Source organism: Pseudopodoces humilis, chromosome 2 (genome assembly GCF_049639895.1).
Source record: "Pseudopodoces humilis isolate 2021_Gansu_Grassland_sample_001 chromosome 2, ASM4963989v1, whole genome shotgun sequence".
In the NCBI taxonomy this organism is placed as follows: domain Eukaryota; kingdom Metazoa; phylum Chordata; class Aves; order Passeriformes; family Paridae; genus Pseudopodoces; species Pseudopodoces humilis.
Genome location: NC_142201.1, coordinates 10,441,734 through 10,461,719, shown reverse-complemented (window position 1 = coordinate 10,461,719; position 19,986 = coordinate 10,441,734).

Below are 19,986 nucleotides of genomic sequence, written 5' to 3'. Positions count from 1 at the left end.
CCTTCACTTGATTCTAATTATTCTGCTATATGCTTACCTCAGAAATCTTCTCCAGTAAGGCCTAACCTCTCCTCAAGCACCATTTTTATTTCAAAAGCCTCTCCAATTTAATTCTAAACCTCGCTTCTCCCATAAGCTGATTTATCCCTCCAGACCTCTTAACACCCTTCCAGTGTCAGCCCATCTGACTTTCTTATTTTTACTGCTTTACCAGGGGCATTTCTGTATCTGCATGTGTGGAACCATGAAGGCAGTGATCCTCCATGATCCTTCTCAAAACCTTTCATCCATTTTCAAGAGCTCTGAACTTACTTGGGGGATATTATTGAGGCAAATCACATAGGTGATTCCTAGAGCTCACAGAAGCACCCAAAGGAGTCAGTTGTGTCAGGCCACTGAGGTGGCAATTGCCAAAGACAGAAACAATTTTGTTTTTGTTGTTTCAGACTTCAGGTAAACTGATGGGCTGATGCCAGAGAAAACCCTAACAACAGGTTTTATGACAAAGCCAGTCAAAGCAAAAGACCTAAAGTCACTGGAAAATCTCCAAAGGAGCCAGAAAAAGCAGGTAAATGTATGGATTAGAGAGACAGCGAGCACAGTTCCAGCTGAGGACAGGCTCGTGGAGGGTCGAGATGCCAGGACCCAGGCACAGGCAGAGCTATGTACATATGGTGTAGAGAGAGGCTTTAAATCATGCTGAGTGAGTCTGTGACCCCAAACAGCTCACCAGGAAAAATGAAATGTGGGAATTGAAACCATTACAGTAGCATTTTCTAAAGTGTTTTTAAGGATGAATTGCAATGCGGTTCTTTGCTTACTTTAAAAAAAAATTATCCTTCCATTAGCTTTCAGTGTAATCTCAGTGGCTTCAGACAGTTTTACCTAGTCACAGACACTTTTTGCAGCCTATAAACACTAACATCTAATTTTTATTTTTTTTCTGCACTTCCAGGGGTGAAATTAACACAAATCAGTCTTGTAATTAATGATATCTATGAATGTAAGCTCTTTTGTACTCACTTCTTTAAATTTCTAACACAGGTCCTTTAGCATCTACTTCTTAATATCTATCCTAAAAATGTAGTATTCTTGCAACAAAACTTTTAGTATTTCTCTAACAGCTCTCTTAAATTCTCTCTCAGCAGGAGTATAATCTCCTAGTCTATCATACTTTTCTTTTTACCTCTCAAAGTTTGTTATGAAAATTACTCAGTTGTAATTTGAGCTTCTCTCTCCTTTTTTTAGTGAGATCTGAAGGATGAGAGAGAATTATTTTCAAGAGTGCAGCTGGAAGAATGAAAATAAAAGCAAAGAGCTAAAAAATTCATGTTACTGATTGAAAAGCCTAAATGCTGAAGCCCAGGCTATGGAGTGCAGAGAACATTTACCAGCTCTTCATTTTAATAGCTGCCAAAGATTGAAGTGGGTAACCAAGTGAAGTTTCAGGGCACAAAGAGCAATGGTCCATCCCTGAAGTGTTTGAGGCCAGGTTGGATGGGGCTTTGAGAACCTCATGTGGTTGCAGATATCCCTGCCCATGGCAGAGGGGTTGAGCTAGCTGGTGTTGGAAGGTCCTTTCTGACCCAAACATCCTGTGACTCCACAGTTACAGTGTTCTCATGCAAGTTTCATGCTGGTAATTAAAATGATCTCAGTGCCCCAATGATGGTGCTGTGGCAGAGAGGTAGGCAGGGCACAGGGGCCCTCCCAGCCACTTGCCTCCCTTCCTGTACCAAGCACTGCTTTGAAAGGGGAGCAGAGCCAGGGGAGGGAAACTTGCCCCTCTCAGTGGTGTCACAGCTCCTGGCTACATGGCCTTGAGCATTTCTACGGACATTTCTAACAGCATTTCTACCAAACCCTGCAGTGTGGATGTAATATTATACCTCTTGCGGAAAATTTACCACCTACACAGCTGTTGTTGTTTAGGAATGGTACTCCCCAATTTAGTGTTTCCACTGAGATGCTCCAAGCTGTGTGCTGCTCCCTCAGTTCCCCTCCTCCTTTTGTGGTGGGCTGGAGAGAATTGGAGGCACAAATGATGACAATCACAGGTTGAGGTAAGAGCAATTTAATGGAAATAGCAATGGGTTAAGCAAGAGGACAGTAACAGGAGCAATATTAAAAACAAAGTGCACAAGATAGAGAAATGATTCACACATGATTTCTCAGAACTGGCATTACCCAACAGCTGTCTCCACCATGCTTACTCTACCAGAAGGTAGAAGTACTCTACCCCTTCTTCCCAGAATAGATTCCCTTCACCTGCTCCCTACAATTACACGAGGTGATATAGAATAACCTCCAGCCATATCCCTCCTGCCTGCAGTGCAAATATTACCCTGTCCTGGCTGGAACCAAGACAATGACTTTCTATAAAAAGGTTACTTTTCACTTCACACTCAGCAAAGCAGAGTCACACTGAGGTTTTCATAAGTTATGCATCTTAAGGTACAGTTCCAGTTGTCTCTGAAATCCTGGAAAATTTACTTTGGTGTAATCAGATTATTTGACACGGGTCCTCTCAGTTCAGCACTGGCTCATTTTCACATTTGAATGCACCAGCTCATTTCAAATGCATTTCTTTTTTCCATTTTCTTATTTTCCACATTCTCCTTCACTGCATGTGTCCATGTATTTGCAGATGAAGAATTAGCCTTGCAGACCACATTGTTCTCCTTGTCAGAAGGGGAGGGATCGAGACATTTTTGGGAGGAACGAGAATGGAAAACATGCAGGTCACTGCAGTTATCTGGCCCTGCTCTGCACCTGGCCAATGCTGTCTGTCCTTATTAAAAACCATTTCTGCCTATTTTCCTGTGTGTGTGTGCAGATCTCAGTGGCAGCAGCTGAAATGGGACCCAGAGGGGCAAGTACAGGTGTGTGTATGTCAGCCTGTACCACCAGTGAGCATCACTGCCCAGAGAGTAATCCGAGTGGTCTGGGAGCCAGGGAGAGACCAGGGGATCTGCCTTGTGGGGGGACCATGAGGCTCAAGTCCAGGACTGGGCAGAGTGCAGGGCCTGGAGGTCCCCTGAGGTCTCATGTATGTGTCTGTACATGCATGTCCACGTGTCCTTCTGGCAGCACTCAGCTGGATCCAGGGCCCTCAGCAGCCCCTCATGGTCTGGGCTGCACAGACCCTGAGCAGTGTCACGACTCTGTCCCCTCTGAATATCTGCTGCTGTGATGGCAGTGGGGCTGGGCTGCTGCTGACAGCCTTCAAAACTCTGCTCATGCTGTCTAAACTGGAGGAAGACTTTGATACAGACTGTCAAACCTCAAATCCCTCCTGCTTCAACTCCTGGAAAACATATTTCTTCGCCATATAGGTGTAATCCCTAGGGAAACCACTTCATGAAGGAATAAAAAGAGAAGAAGCTGTAACACAAGTCAGGCCACTGTTTCTCAGTGGTTTATATTGGCTTTGTAGATAAAAGAGTTTGCAATCAATAGCTTTGAATTCTGTTTCTGCCTAGGTCCTTTTAAGTGACAAATAACTAAAATCACAATTTTGGACCAAAACCTTGAGAAAGAGTCATGAATAGTCCATAATACTCAATGTCTGTGCCCTTGGATTACAATTTTAATACAGCATGTGTGGTTGGTGGATGTAGTAACTCACATTATCAGTCATTGGACGTGTGGCAGAACAGGGAGGTATTTCCCCTCAGAGGTGGAAGAAAATAGATATCCTGGAGCCCTGGAAATTGGTCATGCAAAAAAGCCACCCGAGTGTGCACCTTCAATAAAGTGAGGAGAAAATAAAGCTAAATGCACTTGGACTAATCCCTCTGAGGTAAAAGGCATGTTTGAAGTGGTTGGGATAACCACCTATTAGGCTTCCTACCTGCCTGACTCCTAGGGGAGGGCAGGGAATGGGCTGTCCCTGGTCTCCATAAAGGATAGGAAGGCTATAACTGAACAGTGTGCCGGAGGAAAAGCAGAAACTGTATCTAATTTTACTCTGGCCCTTACAGATTACAGGGGAAAAGATGAATTTGGACTGTGGCAGCTTCATTTTCAGTATCTCCTGGCCCCACGCGTGCTCGATCAAGCACAGTGAGTCGCTCCGGCCACTCGCTCCTGCTGCCTGCTTGTCACAGGTGTGCCACAAGGTGTCAGGACACCTTCTCGTCCTCCCTCTGTGCTATTCTCGCTCTTTTCTTCCCGTACCTTTTCTTTGCCTTGCAGTTTTCATTCTTTCCCCCACCTCGCCCTTGCTTCGTCACTTGTCTCTGCATCGTCTCTCTGCCCTCAGCTGTGCCCTTGGTCCCCGGTACTTCTCCTGCCATTCCCTGGCTGACCTTGGCATCTCTTTCTCCTCCCTACCTCCCTTTTTGGTACCAGGCTGAGATACAGCAGAGCAGTTTTTTGGCTGGAAGCAGCATCTTTTCAGTCTCTTTCCCTGGGCCTTCTGTGCTCCTCTGTGCATGGAGCTGAATGTCACATCAGAAACAGCAACTTTGCACATACAGTCTTTCCCTTTCTCTCTCTTCTCCTCTTCCCTTATCCTTCTGTCTCCTGTATCCTTCGTATTCTGTGTGCGCTTGAACAGTGTCATAGCCTCAATCTGATTACAAATTAGTGCATCTCTGTCAAAGTCAGCAGGCAGGGTTGAATTAAAGGCTCCTACCACCGCAAAGTGAAAAAGGAAGCATCTTCTTTTCAGTAGAAGACAGACCTGATACAGAATGATGAAAAGGTGGAGTGGATTAATAATGAGGACAAGGAAATGGTAACAGGAGTGCACTTCATAAGCCTACCACTTTTCTGTGGCTTTTATGAATTTCTGCAATATTTTCCAGAATAATAGAGAGGAGCAGCTGCAGACAAAGGCACAGACAAATTACAACCCACTGGTAATATCTGTATTCAGGACAGGTCTGAAATATACTCAGATGATACCCTGTGAGATATTAAATGATAGTGTTATTGCATTAACCTATGGTTAGTTACTGCTCTGACACAAACACACTGCACTGTCTTGGGCAGTTGATTTGCACAAGGTTTTCAAGGACAGCAGGGATCTGCACAGCTTCAGACAGGTCTGTATGGCTGGATATAGACAGACGTGCTCACTCCAGCCATGCTCAAAGTTGTTTGGGCAGAGAAAGCCCAGGGCCATATATTCTCATTAGTGTGACACTATAGCAGGGGGAATGTGCAACTGGACAGTGTAAGGGCATACCTGACTACGTGCATCACAGCCATGTGCTTAAACACTTCAAAAAATAGATCTTAGATCTTGGCAGAAGTGGTATCCCTGACCCCTGTGTGAGGGCATCAGTATATTCATGTGTGTACATATATATGAGTGTATGCATATATATATATGTTATATATATTTAAAGATATATTAATTTTGACACACACAAAAATACTCTTCTTCAGGACAGACCTTCTAAAGGTTCAGTGTGTTTTGGTTTTTTCTTATGAGAAAAAAAGTACTGAGTAAATTATCCCTTCCACACCTCAGAGCATTGCATAAGTCCTATTTTGCAAATACATTTTTCCTTTTGGATTTTGAGTGATGCTTACAGGTTACCTTTTCTCTCCTCCCCTGATTGTGTCCTGTGCACAAGCTCTTTGGCTGATGGAGGCACAAGCAGAGTCTTGCCTCCTTGTCCCTGAGCAGCAGTTCCTCCCTGGATGTGGCGAAACACCAGACCCAGCTCTCACATTGAAAAAATCCCCAGAAAATCATACTGAGAATTGGATTTTCAATCAGCTTAATGACACTTATTGTCAACATATCTACTTTTAAGTCATGGTGGTGACTCTGACACTGAGTACTCCTGAACATGTTCAGTTTGCTTTGTGTGCCTGCCTCCTCTCTTTCACAGGAGACATTGTCAGGATTGAAGATCCCATGAGGTGAGATACATCCTGTGTAGACAACAGCTGCTCACAGGCTTCACTGATCTGAATGGAAAAAGAGCCCTGGACTGGGGAAGGAGATTAATAGAAGCAAGGCTTAGTTGTCTGTAAAAGCCCAAGAGCAAGAGGCACATGTCTGTCCATTCCACAGTGGCAGTAGGAGCAGCTCTGGTTTTTGGGAGAGGGGTGCAGAGGACACAGGGGGAGGCAGGAGCCCTGGGAAGTTTGTCCCTCTGCCCTGCCCAGCCCCAAAACCTTGGAGATGAAGGTGGCAGCAGCCAAAGGGAATCTGACCTTGGTTGTCCTAAGTATAAACCCCATTGTCATCAATCAGAAATGGGGTGTAGCATTCACAGAACTGTCCTCCTTTGGGAGCTTTGCAATAAATCAAAATGACTTTACATAGCCAAGCTTGCTACAAGCTTACATATGCTCGAACCATCTCTTTTTTAAATCGAAAGAGCTCTGTCTTCTTTTACTTCTTTTTCTCACGCCATGCAGCCCTCATCTTCCTTCAGTCTCCTTTCTTCTTCACATCCATTTTTTCCTTTCTTCTTTCCCCTGGCTCCCCTCCAAATATAAAAATCCAGAGGACGGCAGCATGAAGCTCTCAGTGAGGAAGCCGCCTTTTAACCCGGCTCACTCTGTTGCCAATGGACAGTAGGTGGAGCACATCCACTATTTTAAATACCGGCGGGCTTCATAATTTTTTCTCCTTTCTCTTCCTCCTGTAAAACAATCTATCATTTCTACTGCAGTGAACCAGTAGCTGCAAGGTAGTGCAGCACTGTACAAAGCAGCCGGTCTTGGCTGGCCCTCAGCAAAGAGCATCGTGACTCGCGTCGAGCCGCACGGGGCCAAACTCCGGCTGAACTAGACGGGAGATTAAAATCTGGGGAAAAAGCAGTGTCTTTACAATTTCCAGTTCTGGGCACAGCTCTTCTTTTTGTTTTGTTTTGCTTTAATTTTTTTCCCTCAAGAAAGATCTGTTCTATGAGTGAGCACAGGCTGGGGTCCATCCCCCTCCCCAGCTTTCCTGCCATTCTGTGCCGGGGCTGCATCTTCATGATGGTTTTGCCCCACTGCAGCAGCTGAGGCTGCTGAAGGGCCCTGGAGTGGCTGAAGCAGCATCTGAGGACTCGGCATCAAACTCCTCTTAAGCACGTGGGACCTCCCTTCCACACAAGCACTGGGATAATGGGAAACCTCTGGGCAGCCATTATTTGTATCTGATGTTTCACTTTTTGTCTCCTGTGTATTTTTCATGGGTCTGGGAATAAAATGAACAGTGGCAGCAGGTATAGACAAGGCAAACAGATCTAAAAGTCCTGCGTGCCTGAATTCTCTGGGTTTTTTTTTCCAACTGGATCAGCTGCTGTAATAAGAGAGAGATGGTGAATCTTGATCCACTTATGCTGAAATCACCTTGGCCACATCACTCCTGTCACACCACAGGTTGTCTCACCACTGCAGGCTTCTGCGTTTCCCTGTGAGCCCTGGTCTCTCCCTTGCTCTGTGCAGCCTGCTGTGACACAGCTCTTGCAGAAAAGCAAAGCCAGCCTTTCCCACAGCCAAGCTGCAGAGGTTCATGTTGGGAGGGCCTCAGCCAGCCTTCCTGGCATTGTCACTGGCCTGCCAGACCAGTACCTCTTCCCCAGCAATATCCCACTCCTCTGCTCTCCACTGAGCCTTGGGGAGTGCTGGGATTTGAAGCAGATGTTCATCTTTCAGTTTTGGCATGTTTTACTATTAATGGTGAGAGGTGAGATGGTGACCTTTCCAATCTGGCTACCTTAAGTTTAGCACCTCCAGTGGTGCCCTGTTGTGGGCACCATACAAAGGTCCACTGGTGCTTCAGAAAAGGAGTGAGGACAGCACGAAGTTGGACAGGGAGCCCTGGGTTGAACTCACTGGACTGAGATAAACTTGCCCATTCCTGCTGTGTTCAGTGGAGACCAGCAGATTTACACAAGACACCATCTGCCTCATTGGTTTCCTCCTTTGAACAAACTGATTTTGTGTCTGCCTCTCTTTGTGTAAGAGCCATTTACTTGGCCCCCAGCATTTCAGCAAGGGCAAGGACAGCTTCACCAGCTGCCCCTCCAGTGCATCTTGGCTGCCCTTGCAGCACATTCCCTCCTCTGGGGGCTCTCTGTAAGCTGGTTTATGCCCTCAGAGCTGGGATTTAAGGGGCCTCCCTTCAGCTGTTGTGTAATAGTGGTGTAGACAAGGGGACAATTTTACTCCCAGATACACTGGCAAACCCCAAGAAGCTTTTGTTAAAAGCATCTTTCCTTCCCCTCCATCCCAAGATCCCCTGAAGGTTTCTCATGCTTTCCCTGCTCCTCACAGTCGCTGTGGAGGGAGGCAGATGCTTCATCTCATGCCTTACTCTGCTAGAGAATGTCTTACCAGTGCTGGTTTTGAGATGGGACATTGGGGTACTACTGCTGCTGCTCTTGAGGCCAGAGGAGGGGAGGAACAGGGTCTCCAGAGAGCAGCCAAGCCTCGCTGCTGGCAACCCACTGCCCCTCTTCAGTGACCTGTCCCTGCCAGCTGTGCCAGAGCAGGAGAGGGGAGGCAGGGCTGCATCCTGTGCAGGGTGCTCCGTGCCTGGCTGGCACCCCGGCAGCAGCCTGCCCCCCTGTCTCCTGGTGGGGCTGTTGGGGCTCATCCCACTCTTCACATGCGAGACCACTGGTTTTGCTCTGCCCTGCAGCACGGCAGCCAGCGGGGAAAAACAACAGGCACGCCTGAAGGTAATGGATTACAACCAGCGGTCATTGCTGTGTGTGTTTTCCAGGGCTCGTTTTATTCCCTGCTGTGGTCCCTCAAATTAACAGTGGTCTAGTTATTTACATTTGAAAATTGGATGATATGCTGGACTGCTATTTCTCTATTGACTCTGTGCAGCTAATACATTTGGAAATTGTCTGCCTGCTGCAGATAGGCACTGCCTGCTTGGAAACATTTGGAGTCCCTCTATCAGCATCGCAGAGGGAGACACAGAAAATAGGAAAGGACATCTGATTGTTTGCGCTTACCTTCCCCCAGCGGTAATAGAACAACGTTTGTGTTTGATACATCCCCCTGCTGTGCACCAACAACCTGTGCTCTGCCTGCCTGAAGAAGGCAAATGCTGGCTGGCATTTCTGGCCCTTCCTTTTTTGAGCTGCAGAGGCTGTAACCAGCTCATCCAACCCTGTATATGTCCAGAGGAACCACTTGCTGGGAGATCTGGGAGGTGCACGAGTTGCACCAGGGCCTGTGAGCCAGTGGGACCTTGAGCTGCCCTCAAAGCCCAAAGCCAGTGCCAGAGCCCCGCTTCCCATCGTCCCTTCCTGCTGGGCCAGTGGTGCCTCATCACCACACACTGGCTCATGAGGTCTCATCACGTTGAGTTTCTGGGGTGGGAAGCGAAACAGGAGCTGCTTTCCCATGGGCTTGGCAGCTGCAGGTGTTGGGAACAGAGTGGCTGAGTGCTGGCCAGGCTGACTGGGTGGATTCCTGTTCTCCAGGCACGGGGCGTGCCAAAGAGAGGTGCATGGGGACAGCAGGAGGCAGCAGGGGAGCGGGCAGAGTCTCCAGAACCTTTATGAAGACAAAGAAACAGAAGGGGATAAGGCACCCAGAGAGGAAGAGCCTTCTGGAAAGGGCAGGCAGCCAGGAGGAGCATGGCACCACAAGCAGCGGTGACTGGGAGCGCCAGGCTGTAGCTGAAGTGAAAGCTGTAGCTGAAGGGTTTCTGCTCCTCTGTGAGCCACCACTTTTGAGGGAATAGTTTGCCACAAGCTGCCACAAGCTCACCTCTGTGCAGGGCTGAAATTGAATTAAGCTTTCATTTTCTCTCTCACCCCTTCATCCCACAACAGACAAGACTTTGTTGCTGCTTTGAGCAGGATGGCTGAGGATGTATTCCTGCCTCCGGGTACTTGGCCCTTCCCTCCACTTCTGCCACACTGGAATAAACCTTCCTGTGGTCCTTTTGCTCCTCAGCTCCTTCATCCCACACTGCCATGGCCATGGTGGCCCGTGTCTGCCCCTGTCCCTGCTGTCTCCAGGGAAGCCACTGTTCCTTTGGCAGCAGAGCTGCTGTGCTGTGCTCCTTAGGAGAGGCTGAGGAGGCTCCTGCCTTCCCTGTGGCATCCCAAAGGCACCTTGTGGTGCTGGCAGAGGGGAAAGAAAGTCTGGAGTGAGGACAGCCCCAGGGCTGCCAGGACAGGAGGGTGAGCTGGTGGGGGTGAGTAGGAAGCAGTCCCTGGAGCAGGTGGGAATGGGCTGCGATGGAGTGAATAAGGGATAGTTTGCAAATGAGTTGGAGCAGTTGGGGCAGCTCTAGGGGATCCTATGGGAACTACTAAAGAACAGTAACTTTTTGGAAATCTGAGAGTCTCAGGATTTTTGCACAGCTGGCTATATTTGAGGCAGAGTTCCTTGTTACTTGCTTGTTGAAGAAAGGAAAGGCTTCTCTATATCGGTTTTCCCCACTGGGATGTTGGATCCAGCACTCCAGCCAGGCAGCAGGAGCAGTAAGCCCTGACTCCAGAGGACCCTCCCATTACAAGCTGGTGTGAGGGTGCCACAGGCTGCAAGGCATCAGGGACTGCCCTCCCCATGGCTGGGTACCTCACTGAGCTGGAATGGAACAAAAAGCCACACAAGCAGCCCAAATCAAGGACTGCCCAGCTGAAGCATCCTCGTGTCACCTCTCTGTGAGAGACACTCTCCTCCCTGCTGGAGGGCTCCATGAGTGGGTAGTGAAGGTGCTGCACAGCCCTGGACACCTGGTCCCAGTGCCACCCCTGGCCATCCCCTCAGGTCAGCAAGCCATGAGCAGCCCTCAGAGCTGCCCAAAAGCCCCTGACAAATGCTGGCACATAATGAAATCCCTCACAGAAAACCAGAAGTAGTTTGCAAATGATTTTCCATTCAGTCAGGAGGCTGAAGCTGTTACAAACCATGACTGCTTTGACTGTGTCTTTCATGAGCTGGAAGGCCACGGGTTAATAAAAGTTTGATTAGATATATATATTTCTATATAACCCCTGGTGCTTGCAGACACATCTGTGCCCCCAGCTGATTTGCAGACTGCAGTGCAATCATCAAAGGGTAGCAAAGGCACCGGGGCTGGCTGCAGAAGAGGGAAAGATTTGTTGTTTGCTTATCTGTCACTGAAGAGAATATTCCCTGTTTGCAGGTTTGATTGTCATGTACGGCTGCATTTAGTCATGTACAGCTGTATTTAGTGTGCTCAGTCGGGGACTCACACTTCAGACTGGTACAGCATCCTAGCTACACATCATATTAAACATTAACTGGGGGGGAGCAGAAATATTTTATGGCTCTTTTGTTAGTTCCTACAGTTTTAGAGCTTTTCTCCTTCCCTCTCTCTCCCCCCCCCCCCCCCACCCCTCCTCCCCCTTTCTCCCTTTTTCTTTTCTTTAGTTTATAGGAGAAATGTCAAGCACCAAATAATTTGCTCCTTGTGCTCCTATTTGCTGCCTTTACTGGAGTGCAGCATAAAACCTGGGGTCTTGCTGCATGTAAGAACAACTGAAGTGAAACCCATGACACTGTCAAGTGCTTAAAATTAAAATGCTGGTTTGTGCTTACAGAAATGATGTGCACTAGAGCTTAGCAGAGGGCTGTAGAGTTCAGGGAAGGATGGGGAAATCGCCTGTTAATGGATGACTGCCTTGGAAAACATCAGTTGCCTTGTGCTCCTGCCTCAGCCAGGAAAGCTCCACGTGAGCCTTTCATAAATTAAACTATCTCTGCCTTAAAGAGGCCTCTGCTGCAAGTACACTGCTGAACAAGGTGTCCCACAGCCAGTGCCACCTCAAAATTATCTTCTGAAACATCTGGAGCCATGTGTAAACCAAAACACCTGAAACAACCTGAGTTGCCCTCTTGCCACTTTGTTTCCTTCCCCTGTGCATCCTCCTTATCCCCCACTTCCACCATCAGGAAGAATAGATTGAGATTCCTCTGTGCAAATGCCTGATCTGGCTCCAGGGATTCCCAGGTTCTCATCCCTCTCAAGAGGTGGCCCCAGCCCTTCTGTGCCATCTCCCTGATGTGTGTCTGATAATTTGGAGGCACCTCTGCAGGGGTTTTCCCAGAGTTAAATATGTGCTGGTACACAGGCACACCGCTCCAGCACCCCCTGGAACACAATGGTCTTCACCTCTTTTCTCTTTCCTTTACTGATATTCACACTACGTGGGAGGATGGAGACTGCAGTGAGCAAATATCCTGGTGCTGAGGGACAAGCCCAGCCTGGGGGAAATGTGGGGTGTTTTTGCTTCGAGGCTGCTGTCTCCCTTGTGCTTCTGCAAGTTGTGATTTGATACAACCCCTTCCTCAAAGCCATCATGAGGGCTGTAACTGCATCAATATTTCCGATAGCATTGTGCACATGTTCATCCTAAGTAGGTTATCCTTCATGCTGCGCAGCTTCCAACCTGCTTGCTGCAATTTATCAGTGGGGAAGGATATTTTGGGAATGATCCCACGTCTCTTCTCCATGTCACAGGATAATGTGTTGCACATAATGGATCCAACCTGCAGGATTTCTCAGTTTCTTATGCAGTAATGACAGAAAAAAATGCGTGCAGCTCTCTGTCTCTCTAGACCTTACGGCTTTTTGAGTGACCATCCAGTTCACAGCACTGAGCACTTCCCTGGGTGTTTGTTATTCCCAGACAGTCCACTAAAGTGCTCAGCAGAGCCATGTGAAATCACACATGGGAGCTGCAGGACACCAGGACAGACGTACAGACGGCACTGCTCTGGAGTCTGTGTCTGCCTGTGGGCTCTGGGGCCATCGTCTGTGGCCTGGCAGAGGCACAGCTTGGTCACTCTGTGCCTCACAGAAGAGATTTTGTGGAGCTGAGCTGATTCGGTGTCATGCAACACTTGTGACAGCACCAAGAAAGCCAGGGTGGGGTCAGGGGTATGGGGGATGCTGCTGCTGCCAGCTCAGCACCACTGTTCCCACATCTCCAGAGTGAAGGCAGGAGAGGCAACAGGGAGGGGGAAGGAAAAAGGGAAAGGAGTAAGACCAGGAGCACTAAATTTAATAGCTTTCCTTTTATAGGTGGGACTATGAGGTTCCCAGACTCTGGAAATGCCAAATTTAGGTGGCATCATTAACTCCTGCCCCAGAAGGAAGAGGCAAGGTTTCTCACAATGCACAGAGGCTAGAGGTCCTCCCATCATTCCACATAGGCTGTCTTTTAAAGTGTTATAGGGAAGGGCAGAAGAGCCCTAGGAACATGGAAAGCCTTGGCTCTGGAATGTGGCATGGGAAAGATGAGGGAAGCGAGGGCCTTTCCACTGAGCCTCCCCTGGTCCACAGGGTCTTTTGGGAGGACTCACTTCTGTGCTTCTTCTTTTCTTAAATAACTCAAATCAGTGCAAAGAGGGTGAGGAAGAAGAAGGTGGCTCTTGAGCAGCCCTGACCCCACCAAAAGGCTATTTTGGTGTATACATTCCCGAGGGGTGAAGCACGGCCCTCACTGGCAGTGGCAGAGGCAGCCAGGTCACACTGGTGACTTCCAGACAGAAAGGAAGCTGTAGGAAAGGGAACTAAAGGCAAGATCCCAACCAGCAATGCTATCACCTGGCAGCCTGGGAAGCTGTGGGGCAATGAGTGTCTTTGTTAATGAAAACCCCGTCTCAGCAGGAATCCCAGTGCTCTGCTCCTTCTGTGGGATGCTGGAAAGCTGTGCCACACTCAGCTGGCTCTCCTTGGCACTTTAGTGCTTTGTGACTGAACACAAAAGGAAAAAGGTCAAATAATTTGTATAAATTGGATGGAAATCAGGAAAGTTATTCTGCAGGTGCTAGGCAAGGATCAAAGTTCTGGGATCATACACAGAGCCTAGCTGGAGAAAAACCGTGTGTGAGAGCCGAGAAAATGTTGCCTTTGCCATGGAAATGGAATCCTTCCACTGGGGTTGGGGGGAATGGGTGGCAAGGCCACCTGAGCACAACAGCCAACAGTCTGGAAAATACAATACCCAGTAGTGCATACAATAATGAAACAGCTGCCTTAGCAGTAACTGATGTGAGCTGCTTCATGGCTGTGATTTCTTTTCTCATACAAAAGCAAAAAAATGCCCTTTTATGGTAGGAGAAATCAGAAGTGTCTCTTGCAGCCCACTGCTAAAAGAGTTTTCCTCTAAACTATGAAGCCATCACTATTACTTTTTCACAGGTAATTACTCACTGCAGTTAATTTGGAGCTATATTCAAAGTGGAATGGAGACATCCTGTGTTGCCCTTTCCCCCTCAGTCTGCCTTGGCATTATTATGGTGCCCATAGCAGCATCCACTGCCATCCCCAGTACCCTGAGCATGTGAGAGCTGCTGATGCCTGACATTTATCCAGCTGGGGCTGTCACCACGGGCTTTGCCTGCCGGGGATCCCACCTCCCTGAGCCCCTCGGGGCTGAGGGGTGGGGTAGGTAAGCGCCAAAATGCCTTTGGTGCCTGATTTCCTCAGTAACATCAGATCTGCAGCAAGCTGTTCTGCGAGGTGCAGGCATCCACAAGCACTGTGGATAATGACTTTGTGTGTCTATCTCTTTAAAAATAAAGATGAAATAGGCCACTTGAGTGAACTGCCTTCACAGGGCATGAGCTGTGCAGTTTGCAGCCCCCTCTGGAAGCAGAGTCCTTTGGGCTGCCTTTGGCAGTCACGGTTCACAGGGGGGTTATGCACTGGTCATGTGTGCCAATTCCAGCACAAATTCCAGAAGCAAGCAAGTTGACAACCCCTGTCCTTAAAAAAAAAAACAAACCAAAAAACCCCTCCAAAAATCCCCCAAACTCCTCAAAGACACAAAACAAGGAAAAAAAACCCACCAATACAATAAAAGGAGAACCAGCATACCTTCCTACAGAGATGGTAATTGCCTGCATCAGTACATTAAAAAAAGAAGGAATCTCTCACTGAAAGTCTTCAGCGTTAGAGACATTGGGAGCAAGATAAGACAGGAAATCAAGCCCAAGGTTGTGAGGGAGGAATGGGACCCCAGGCCTACATGTTCCTCAGTGTACTGAGAGCAAGCAGAGAGCCCAGCAGGAATGGGAGATGGGGACTGGAGGGGCAGAGTCTGCTCTGTAAGTAAAGCTATGTATTAGAAGTGGCACAAAGGAAAATGTTAATGAAGCACGCAAAAATGAGACTCAGTAGGGAAATTAGTGGAGGGGAATAAAAACCTCAGCAGGAGGAAAGGCAACACGGAGTGTTAAGCAAATGAATTGCACTGGAAGGGATCCCTGGATCACGTTTGTGCTGAGATGTTCGTGGGGTTTGTTAAAAACATGAGGGGAGAGGGGGTAATGAGGCTGTGGTGAGCACAGCCCTGCAGTGTCGGCCATGTGATGGGAGCTCTGGGTGGCTTCAGTCATGGGGAATTTTGGCAGGAGCCTGTGCCAGAGTGGGGTGGGAACGGGACATCCTTGTCAGTGAGGGGTGGAAGCTGGTGGGAGGTGGGGTTGGTGCTAAGGGGAGGCCTGGGACAGCATTCCATTCTGCTGCCCATGGGGACAGTATGGGATGGAGATGGAAGTGAGGTTGGGTACAGGGACAGGCAGCCTGGGTGGGAGAGGGAAGCTGATGCTGATCGTACAGCCAGGGCTGCCTTCAGATGTCCAGCATTGCAGGGGACGGTGGGCAGCCAGGCCAGGACATCAGAAGCAAAAAATGGGTGATTGCAAATTAAAAGTCAATATATTTTTGTTGGGATACATAAAGTATCCTAAGGATTAGAGAACTTTTTAAGGAATCCATATACACTGAAAAAAGTGTGTGTGTAGGGGGGTAGAGACCCCCATGTACCATGTCCACAGCATCTGATAAAAGCCCACAGTACTGCAGCTTTGCAGTATGAAAATAGGAAACTCTGGGGCATCATGTGACTACCTGCAGCTAAAAGACCTAGAGATGCAAATGGTCTTTTCCCTTCATGTACTGCTTTGACTTATAATTTTTCTTAGTGTAGAAGAGGAAGCCGACAAAAACAGGTAGAGAAAACCACATGCTCAGTAAGTCATTGAAAGGTGTTTGTCTGCCTGCAAGGCCTTGCTGAAGGAAGGCTTTGAGCTTATCAGTGAGGTTAAGAAAAAAAGGGGGGGGAGAAAGAAAAGATGAAAGAAGCTAAGTTATAGGCTTGATGTCTTTTATTATCTTCTGCCAAGGCTGGAAGGCCATGCCAGCTCTACCAGGTGTTTCAGAAGAATAACAAAAGCAGACATTAGATTAAGACAATGTGCTTACAGCCACTTCCTTAGGAATCAAAATTCCTGAAGGAACTTCAGCAACTGCTTCATAAAATAAACTGCTCTGCTGCTGCAAAACACAGGCTGGTATAATTTAACATAAATTATAACATAAATGAATTAATGCACATTGTCAAGCTTCATCCATTTTGACACAACTGATTCCGGTTGTTGGTTTTTTGTTTTTTTTTTTAATTGAATGGTTCACAGGCTCAGCAGAGCAAAGGGCTTGTGTGAGCATGTCTGGGGATATGTGTATGTTCATGAATGTACTCACACACATACAAGGAAGTCTTGTGTTTCGTGCCTCTGTCTGTCTGTGTACATACTGCTATGTATTCATGTATTTAGCATTTATTCTAGCATACCTAATATTTTCTAATTTCTAATCACATATTTGTGGTTGGTAGGAAAAACCACAGTAGTTTCATGTCTTATCATCTGCAGCTGGCTGCAGCCTTTATCTAAACATTCACTGTGGGATGCAGCAGGGAATTATATTGGCAACTGCCATTAATCTTCTGTGAGAAAAGAAGCATCTCCTACATCAGTGTTAGAATAAACCCATTTTTCTGGTGAACGAGGCACAACTAAAAATTACCCTGATGCAGAAGCAAAAATCCTCTCATGATGATACTTTTGATGATGTACTAGCCCACCCGAGGCCATCAGGAAGGGCATCTTTAGTGCAAACTGAACAGCAAGGAGTTTGAACAGTTTTAATTCAACTGTTTTAGTCCTGTTTTGGGACATGGTACCTGGTCTGAAATAGCTCTAGCCTGACACTGTGTCACACCACCAGTGTATGAAAACACCTTTGTGTAAATCTCCCTATATGCAGAACACCTGACATCTGCTCCTCCAAACACCTTGGGGTCCCACTCTGCCCCTTTTGTCCCCTGCCTGACCATGCCAGGCCTGAGCTGGTGTGTGTCCAGGTGTGGTCCCTGGCTGCCATCCTCCCCAGCTGGACCATGCTGCTCACAGCTCAGCTGTTTGCTGGCTGTCTCCAAGTCTGAAGAGAAGGAGCTTTTGCCTTGCTGAGGTGAGAGCACAGCTCTGGGGGTGAGCAGGGACGTGGCTCTCTTCCTTGCACACAGCAGAGCCGTGGCAGTGACCTGCAGCAGCTGGGACATGTGGAGATGCTGGCAGCAGCCTCATGGCACACAGGCATGAAGCAAGAAGATCACATGTGCCAGGGACCAAACCATCTCCTACAGCTTCAGGGAGGTCTAACTGATGGTTTTACTAAACTTGTCCTTGACTTTATATAACAATGTGTTCTTAAAGACTCTCATATAGTATTGTTGTTAATGATCTGAAAGAGATTATACCTCCAAAATGGTACTCTGTGTTGTTGGTTTGGGTCATCAAGTAGAGCACGTGTGAAGGAAACAAATACAGGAATGCTGAGTGAATTAACGTAATTTCTTGTTATAGAAATATATGTATATAATTATCTCTTTCTTTTCTAATGCTTGCTGCAAATTTGGACATGCCAACAGGTTGCTGTGAAGATGATGTTATTCCTGGAGAGGATTTTTTTGAGAAGAAACCTCTTCTGTTCAGCAAGAAAGACAATAAAATACTGTTCTGTTGTTTTTTCTTTCCCTGTATCTGTGCATGTGTGCATAGAGGGGTGGGGGAAGTGAAAGAGAAAAGCCTTACAAGCAATGGATTGCTTATGTCAGCAAATAGGGACAACTTGCTTGGACTCAGCTTTTTACAAGCATGTGCCAGCTATTAAATAAATGGCATATCCATTGTAATGTTCAGATAATAACAACAAAAAGAAGTCTTTACATCTGGTAAACAATTGCCAAGATGACTAATAAGAGCCTTGGGCTGGCAAGCAGTAGGGGTTTAGGCAATAGGCTGAAAGAGCACTTCACATTTGTGAAGTCCCACAGTTCACTCCTTTAGCTCCAAGATTTCCATAACTCTCATCCCTCCCTTAACCACAGGCCATTTTGTACCAAGTTTTTGGCAGTATGAGCTACTAGTCATTTGCTGCAGTCGTATTCCTCAGCTGGTGAGCAGCGTTATCAGCTTATGGGGCTCATGGATGGAAATGTTACACCTTGGTTGGTCTCAGCAGGCCCGTTTTTCTTGCACAGATTTATGGCACTTTCTAGCAAGTTGATATGCTTGCTCAGAGCCGAAACAAATTCCCGGTGAGCCTGAATTAAGAAGAGGAAGATTTATTGTTTTTCAGCCTGACTGCACACATGTGCCCAGAGGCAGCCAAGATGGGTCCCAGCCAGTGAAGTGCCCATGCTGCCTGGGTCCAGCTGCTCCTGCACCTTCCTTCGCAGGGCGAGGAGGATCCCGTCCACTCAGGGTGTCAGAACTCCAGCCCCCAAAGCTGGTAGCTGTCCTTCGGTGCAGGGCACCCTGGTGCAAAAGTGACTGTGTGCAGCATGGCAGTAGCTTGGGAGCTGCCACTGGGCAAGGAGAGCAGGCAGATATTACTGGTGGCATGTGGGTGGGCTTGGAAACATTTGTGCTTCATGCAGCACTCCAAGCACTGCGCCTGCTATGTGTACCCAGCCCAGCAAGGGCAGGGATGCCCTACTGCAGGCACCACCATGGAGTGAATCACACACACTGGTAGCTGCAGACCTTTTATGCATCCTGCACCATTGCTTTCCCTCTTTTTTTTTTTTCCACTCAGCTTAGCTGTCCCCCTTCCTGGTTCCTCCTGCCCCATGACTGCAGCAGAGCAGAGCTGCCCACACAGCCCCATGGGGCTGGCAGGGTGTGCTGGGCTCCCAAAGTGCAGCAGCAAGGCCAGGGCTGGGCTGGGCAGCACTCACTGGCCATCATGGGCCGTGCAGCAGATGGGCAGCATGAACTGAGCTGTGCCTGATACCGTGCTGGGCACTGGGGAGCACAGGAGACAATGGCCTCGTTGAGAAGGGAACCTCCAACCCTCAAAGGGTTGCTGACCTGGCCAGCAGGGCCTCAGGATTTGTATTCTTTCTTTATCTATCTATCTATCTATCTATCTATCTATCTATCTATCTATCTATCTATCTATCTATCTATCTATCTATCTATCTATCTATCTATTTATCTATCTACCTCTCTATCTCTCTATCTATCTCTCTATCTCTCTATCTATCTCTCTATCTATAATCTATCTATCTATCTAGTCAAGGAGTAAATGGCAGCACATTAACAAGGCACACAAAAAGAGAACTAATTTTCCCCTCTGCCCAGAGAGCAAAGGAAACACACTGACCAGTCCTTAAAATAAGGAGGATATTTTGCTGAACACACTTAAGGGAAACATTCCTAAGAGCCAGTCAGGAACACCAGGTTTTGTTGATGGGATGTTAGGAGTCCTAAATCATTGGGTTACAGGTGCAGGGGAAATGAGTGGAGCTATCCTCCCTCTTGCTTAATTGAATTCAACAGAGTCATCATGGGGGGCTGCTGTGCTTTGTGGATTGTAAAGTCTTCGGGGAAGACTTCAGTACAGCAAAGCACACGCTGATTGACTTATGTAGGAGTGAATCCAGAGTAACTCGAGTCTGGGAGACCAGATGTGGGATGTGTATTTATTTCCTCAAGTGAATAAAATGAGGAAATTCCCACCTTCTCCTTCACTGTATTATCAAAATCATAGGCAAACATCTACTGTTTTTGTCTTTGTGTTTTGTTATTTTTCATCACATTATTTCTACCACCAAAAGCTCAAAGGCAGCATCGTGACACAGCTGAGTGGAGTCTGGGTATCAAAGCCTTCACATTTCCTGGATAAGGGAGATGTGTGATCACCCTCTCTGATGGGAACATACACTTCCCTAA